At 35.5% G+C, this 6,077-nt stretch overlaps 1 long non-coding RNA gene across 1 annotated transcript; it reads right to left on the bottom strand.

The window, feature by feature from the left end:
* Positions 1 to 1,048: 1,048 nt before the first annotated feature.
* On the bottom strand, positions 1,049 to 6,077 carry LOC146481906 (uncharacterized). The gene is made up of 2 exons (XR_014864364.1): positions 5,873 to 6,077; positions 1,049 to 4,048 (listed from the first exon to the last, which is right to left on the bottom strand). It is a non-coding gene; the product is annotated as an uncharacterized LOC146481906 (long non-coding RNA).

The following is a 6,077-nucleotide window of genomic DNA, read 5'->3' as shown; positions in this document are numbered from 1 at the left end:
CAAGCACGTTTTTAATTTTGAATTGATCTGAATTTGATGTTTCAAGATAATTTTCCCAGGAAATATCTTCAGTTTATTTTCTTTTGGTCTGAATGCTGACATTATCTCAACAGCATAACGAGAAATTAGTTGTTAAACACTAAGGAATGAAAGGGTTAAGCTGCCACTTGAGCATTTTGTGGATCATTCAACTTGGCAGCTAAAAAAAAAAAAAGGAAAAAAAAAAAGACTGTTGTAAGTACTACCAATGGTTGTACAGTTATGAGAAACATGACTACAACAGATTGCCTGTATGAAAATGCAAACTTGATAGGTATGACTGAGATATCTGTCAAAAAAATATTGTTAAATTTGATGACTGAAATCCTAAGGGAAATACTTCTTTTTGTTTTGCACACTTTTACAGTACTGTTGAAAAAACGTGAATATCCTCAAACTCATTCAACCAGATTTTGATGTCTCAAACCAGATAACGAATTGCAACAAAACTGGAAAAATACTTTGTCACTGTGTCAATTGTATAAGCAAAAGAAACATCAAAAATAAATGACAAATATCTCTCACTGTTACTTTTACACAAAAAACTTAGTTCGAAAGGAAACTTTTGCTGGATTTTGCTACAAGGTTTAAGATTGCCTAAAGAAAAAAAAATGTAATGTAACAGCCTATTTTAATTAATAAGATTCTCATACAGACAATTTTCTAACCATGTTCCTACAACCATGGCAAAATCAAACTTGAACCCAACTGAACAAGACACAAGAACAAAATGGTTAAATTTTCAAATTGAAGATTGTTCTGTAACTTTTCAAATCCCCCAACCAATAGATTATAACCCCATGAAGTCTTATTGGTTGGATAGACGATAATAATTTCAAAAGTCAACAGTGAGACACTTTAGATTTGATTTCCCTATGCTGAGTATTATACTTTGTCGTCGTAGGAGGGGTTGGGTGGTGGAAGTGGGGTGTCTGAACATGCTTTGTGCCAGGGCAACTCTGTTTTTTTATTTGTTGTTGTTGCAGCTTGGTTTGTTAGGATGTAGGATAGCAAAATATGAGACTCATCAAGATGCCAAAATTCCTTTTCTATTAAATCCAAGCAATGAAACCAATTGATTTAATTTCACAAAGTGCTTTTGGTCTAGAGCAAACACTACCCAAGATTGTCATGCTGAAATTAAATTCCTGACAGATGCCATTTTAGACTCAACACATCCAAGACTTTGACTCCAAGTTCCTAATAATGATTCACACAGACCCCAGATTCCAAGATTCTAGTTTTAAATGCTAAGATGTTAAGCCCAGTGAAATTTTCCACACCCCTTTCTTTGCAGGCAAGCCCAGCATTTCATTAGCTTTCCCAAACACCCACCAAGAAAATAGAATGGAGGGCAGAGACAAAGTCTGGGAACACTACCAGAATGTTTGAAGAGAGAGGGGGTTTAACAGAAGGAATCAAAATGATCCAAAATAATAATTATTATTTTGCCCAATTAATTGCTCCAAATCTTTACAATGCCCTGCATGAACCTACAATTCCAATTTCAATAGAAAGTTTGTCCCAGATGTAAGAAGAAAATACTTTGGTCAATTCCTGCTCTCAGTGTTTACCTCAGTAACCAACCCGGGGAGAACCCACTCCTGCTTGTTAGTGTCCAACACTGTCAACTGAAAATTTGAAAATTCCAATTTGTACTAGAAAAACCATTTGCTTAATGGCATATCTTGTTCAGTTTGGGTCAAAATATCAATCTGCTCTTTATCACAGAAGTCAAGTAAAGTTCTGCTCATGCATTAGTTTTCCTGGACTAATCCTCCAATAATGATTTCCTAAAATTTCCTTGCACCTATCACAATTTAAGGAGCAAGTCATTGGCAGAATGACATCATTTATTCTAAATAACGCAACCTATTAATATTTTTTAAGCCCTTATTTCAGCTACTGAAATTTCAATTGAAGGCAATGCAAGTTATGAGGGGACCATAGCATTCAAATGTTGTCTGTGAAAAACACTATTAAAGTGTGCCTGGTGTGATTGGCCAAATGAGAGACTGTCCACAGAAAGGATGGCTTTTGCTGAGCAAAGCAAGGTTATTTACCAGTTGTTGGTTATTGGCCAGACTGGGTCAGATGTTTGGTAATGTGATATCCGCTGGGTATCATGTTCAAAATTTTGCTTAACTATCCAGAGTGACCTGACAATAAATTATATTGAAAGATGTCTGCTACTTAGCTTCATTCCTGTTTTGCTGTGAAACGATGATGGATTCATGTACTAAGTATGTGAGCATTGTGTCTGCCAATAGTATACCCCACTCCCCCCTCAACCAAACCTTGAGACTTAAAATGAACCTGTGGATGAAATAATAAAACCTGACCATTTGAAGGAGAGCTCAATGAGCCACAGATTTCCATAGTAATATAATAATTATGCTGTACACATGGTTCTAACTTTTGAGTCTGTGGACAACATCCTAAAGTGTGACCATTCAAATAAAAGCTACTGGAACAGTGCTATCCTGTGGTGCTGTTTTTTTTTATGCTGTACAGGGTGGTTCTAACTTTTGAGTCCGTGGATGAAATCATAAATTGTGGCCATCCAAAATTAATGAAAAGCTACTGAGCAGCGCTTTCCTGTGGTGCTGTTTATTACCCCGTTTGAGTCTGTGGATGAAGTATGACCATTCAATAATTGAAAGTACTGTGCAGTACTTTCCTGTGGTGCTGCTCATTATACAGTACAAGGTGGTTCTAACTTTTGAGTCTGTGGATGTAATCCCAAAGCTGTGTGACCATTCATGACCTGACAAATACTTTCCCCTGGTACTGTTTGGGAATTTCTTTGAATCTTCAATTTGGAATTTTGAAGGTTGAAAGGGAAAGTCTGTAAAGATGTTCTTAGAAATTGTCTACCTTGTCGGTATATAGTGTTTCAAGTGCCCGTTGTTTAATCCGTGTTTGCCTTATACCCTTTTGTCAAACAACATTCAGTAAATCACAACTGTATGCAGCATTGAAAGCTTTAGCTGACAAAAAAACCTCTCTTGTAAAATTTTAAATTAATGATGTTAACATCCTATTTGATGTTGATTAACAGGGCTAATGGTCTGTCAATTTCCTCTGGAGTTTGCTCTAGCTCAAAAAGCAAGCCAGTGTTTAGCTTCTTTTCTGCTTAGTCTAACCTCGTGATCTCAATGCTGTGTTTAATTCAAGCGTCAATGCATTTTATTGCCTTTCCCAACAATTTTATTTTGGTGCAAAAAATACCAATAATATTGGGAAGTGAAATGATGTCAAATGCCAATACTGCAATTTCTGTCATTTCTAATGATGTCACACAAACTCAAAATCTGTAAAAATCTGCAAAACAATTTTCTCTGGTTTGCAGTTTAGTTACAAAAGCAGAACTTTACTTGGATAAGCAGCTTGGAAGAAAATATCAGATTGCACATCTTCAAGCCTACAACACTATGTCAAAATATAAATTTTTAAAGAGCAAATTTGGCTTTTTTTTTTTTCTCAACCCCACTTGAAAGACCCGTCCAATCAAGATAACAAACTTGGCTTTAAGAGATACTAAGTATCCACAAGACACTTTTCAATTCACAGTGGAGTAGACTTGAATATTTTTTCTGATATTTTCTTTGTCCAAACAGCTGCAAAATCAACATTAATTAAATAAAAGGAGAATTGTCCAGAGCACCGAGTCTTAAAAATTGTGACAGAACCTCACAAATTTGTCACAATAAAAAAAATTCAACATGGTGGTAGTGGTCATTGCAAAAAAAAAAAAAAAAAAAAAAAAAAAAAAAAAAAAAAACAGCAAGTTCCAACCCTACTGTTCAAATTCTACCTTCGTCTGTGAACAAACACTAAATTGGTGGTATTCATTGACTAGGTTAAGCAAGTCACACAAGAACAGCTCATGAGAATTCTCCTTTTGATACTTGGTTCACTAAAGACAGAACAAAACTGATTTACATTATCCGGTAAGTCCTTGCTTTGAAAACTGCTTGCTTCCCTCTTGTTCACCATTCTCATGAACCTGGAAACATTAAACAAATATTATTATACACATTTTTTTTAAAAACAAAAAATGGTGAAATAGTAGAAAACTTTCACAAATATCAAAACTGCCAATGTTCTTAAGTATGCTTGCAAGGGTTTCTAACCTAGTGCCCATGAGTAACCCACCCATGCCATAACTAAGGTGTATGTGTCAGCGTAATAAATCAAAATGTCTATCAAAAGTCGTGCGCGCAGAACACTGGAAGTGGAAAATAATGCAGCATAAAATTGTGCAAACCCAAAATAAAAGCTGCAGAAAAATTTAAGAAGGGCTCAAAGCATAACCGACCTATGTCATATTTCAGATCGCTTTTCATTGTTTTGATTTTGGGCAAGATTTCTGTTTTGATCACAAAACAAAATGCAAAGCAGTAGATAAAACATATTGGAGCAACATTTCCTGGAGGAATTCAAGGCCATATGCAAAAACTCCTGTGAATCTAAGCTAAAACAACAATTAAAAAGTGATCAGAAAGGCGACATAGGTCGGTTATGCTCTGAGCCCTTATTTTGACTTTGTCTCGAAATTTTGCACGCTGACCTATCTTAATTTTTTGCATGCATGGGACATTCAGTATGCCACTTCAAATAGGGACGTTTGGGAGAAATTTATCTAGTAGAAATTTTTGTAGGTTGAAAGAATGCCTTTTTTGAAATATTATAACACAAGATATACTAGATATCTTTTTGTCATATTTCCAAAGGAGTTAACGAATTTAGGGTGCATTCCAACAAAGCAACAAAAACGGTAGGTCACTGATTTAGTTTTTGAGGTATTTTGCAAAAACTGAAAGTTAGAGGTCCTTTTTGTAAAGATGCTCTGTTGCCATGGTAACTACAATGATGTCAGAACTTCCTTAACGTATTACCCAACAACTGAGTAACAAAGATGTTTAGAGTTTGTCCACATGATGAGATGTAATTTTTTGTAATAGTTTCATCATTTCACAAGAACTACAGCAATGAAAAACCCTTATGAGCCTCCTTAAAAGGTAAATAGGCTGGTTGGGACTATTGTTTCACATTTAAAAAGGTACAAATATAAGACAAAAAACAGTGTTTGTTAACTTTCTTAAAAAGGACAAATATTTCACAGAGAACATGGCTTTGATATGCTACTTCATATAGCTTCATGTCACAATCCTGCCATGAATCTTAATTTCTAGAGAGTAACAGTTTTGGAGGATATAAGACAGGAGCCCATTAATGGGCCCCTGGATAAGATTAATCTGGAGAAAAAATTTAATTTTTTCCCTATGCGAGTTTTGGATGCTATGATTAATCTGGTGAAAAAATTTAATTTTTTCCCTACGCGAGTTTTGGATGCTATGATTAATCTGGAGAAAAATTTTAATTTTTTCCCTATCTGAGTGCCTACCACCCCCCTCCCCCACCCCCCACTGCCCAGCAACCCCGCGGCCGACCCCGGTCGTGACAAACCCGCCAAATTCAAACTATCGGTAAACAAACAATTACATTGTTTTTGTTTTTGAATCTTTTAATAGCTTTGAAAAGACTACTGAAATGAGAAAAAAAGTCTGGAGATATTTTAAAGGTTTTTCTAAAAAGAAAAAGTGGAAAGCATGAATTGTTTCACTTGTTTATGAAAGACAAACAACTCGCGCGAGCGAACAAGCGGCGCAAAAATTTCAAAGCAAATTGCTTACGGTGCCGAATGTAGGAGGAGTTTTAAAGAAATTTTTTCCTTTTGTCACGTTTCTCTGTCAAAACGTCGATGGAAAGTGTGATTTATACCTCGCAAATTACTAAAATTCCCGTTATTTAATTCAAGAGAGCTTACCTCAAAGCGCGCGGCTGTTTTCTTTGCAGGTCGAGCTGCATGTTCGTCGCACGTAACTTTCACACTAATTTAGGACGACTGAGTTATCAAGAACCTGCAAAACAGACAAAATATTAGTCCTTACCACATCTGGAACACTTTCAATAGGAATTTCATTGATAAAATGAAGTAAAAAAAGGAATTTTTAAATGCAAAGACATACCTC

Source organism: Pavona decussata, unplaced genomic scaffold (genome assembly GCF_977016875.1).
Source record: "Pavona decussata unplaced genomic scaffold, jaPavDecu1.1 SCAFFOLD_48, whole genome shotgun sequence".
NCBI lineage: Eukaryota > Metazoa > Cnidaria > Anthozoa > Scleractinia > Agariciidae > Pavona > Pavona decussata.
The sequence above is the reverse complement of the archived record's forward strand: the minus strand, read 5'-3'. Positions and strand labels throughout refer to the sequence as shown.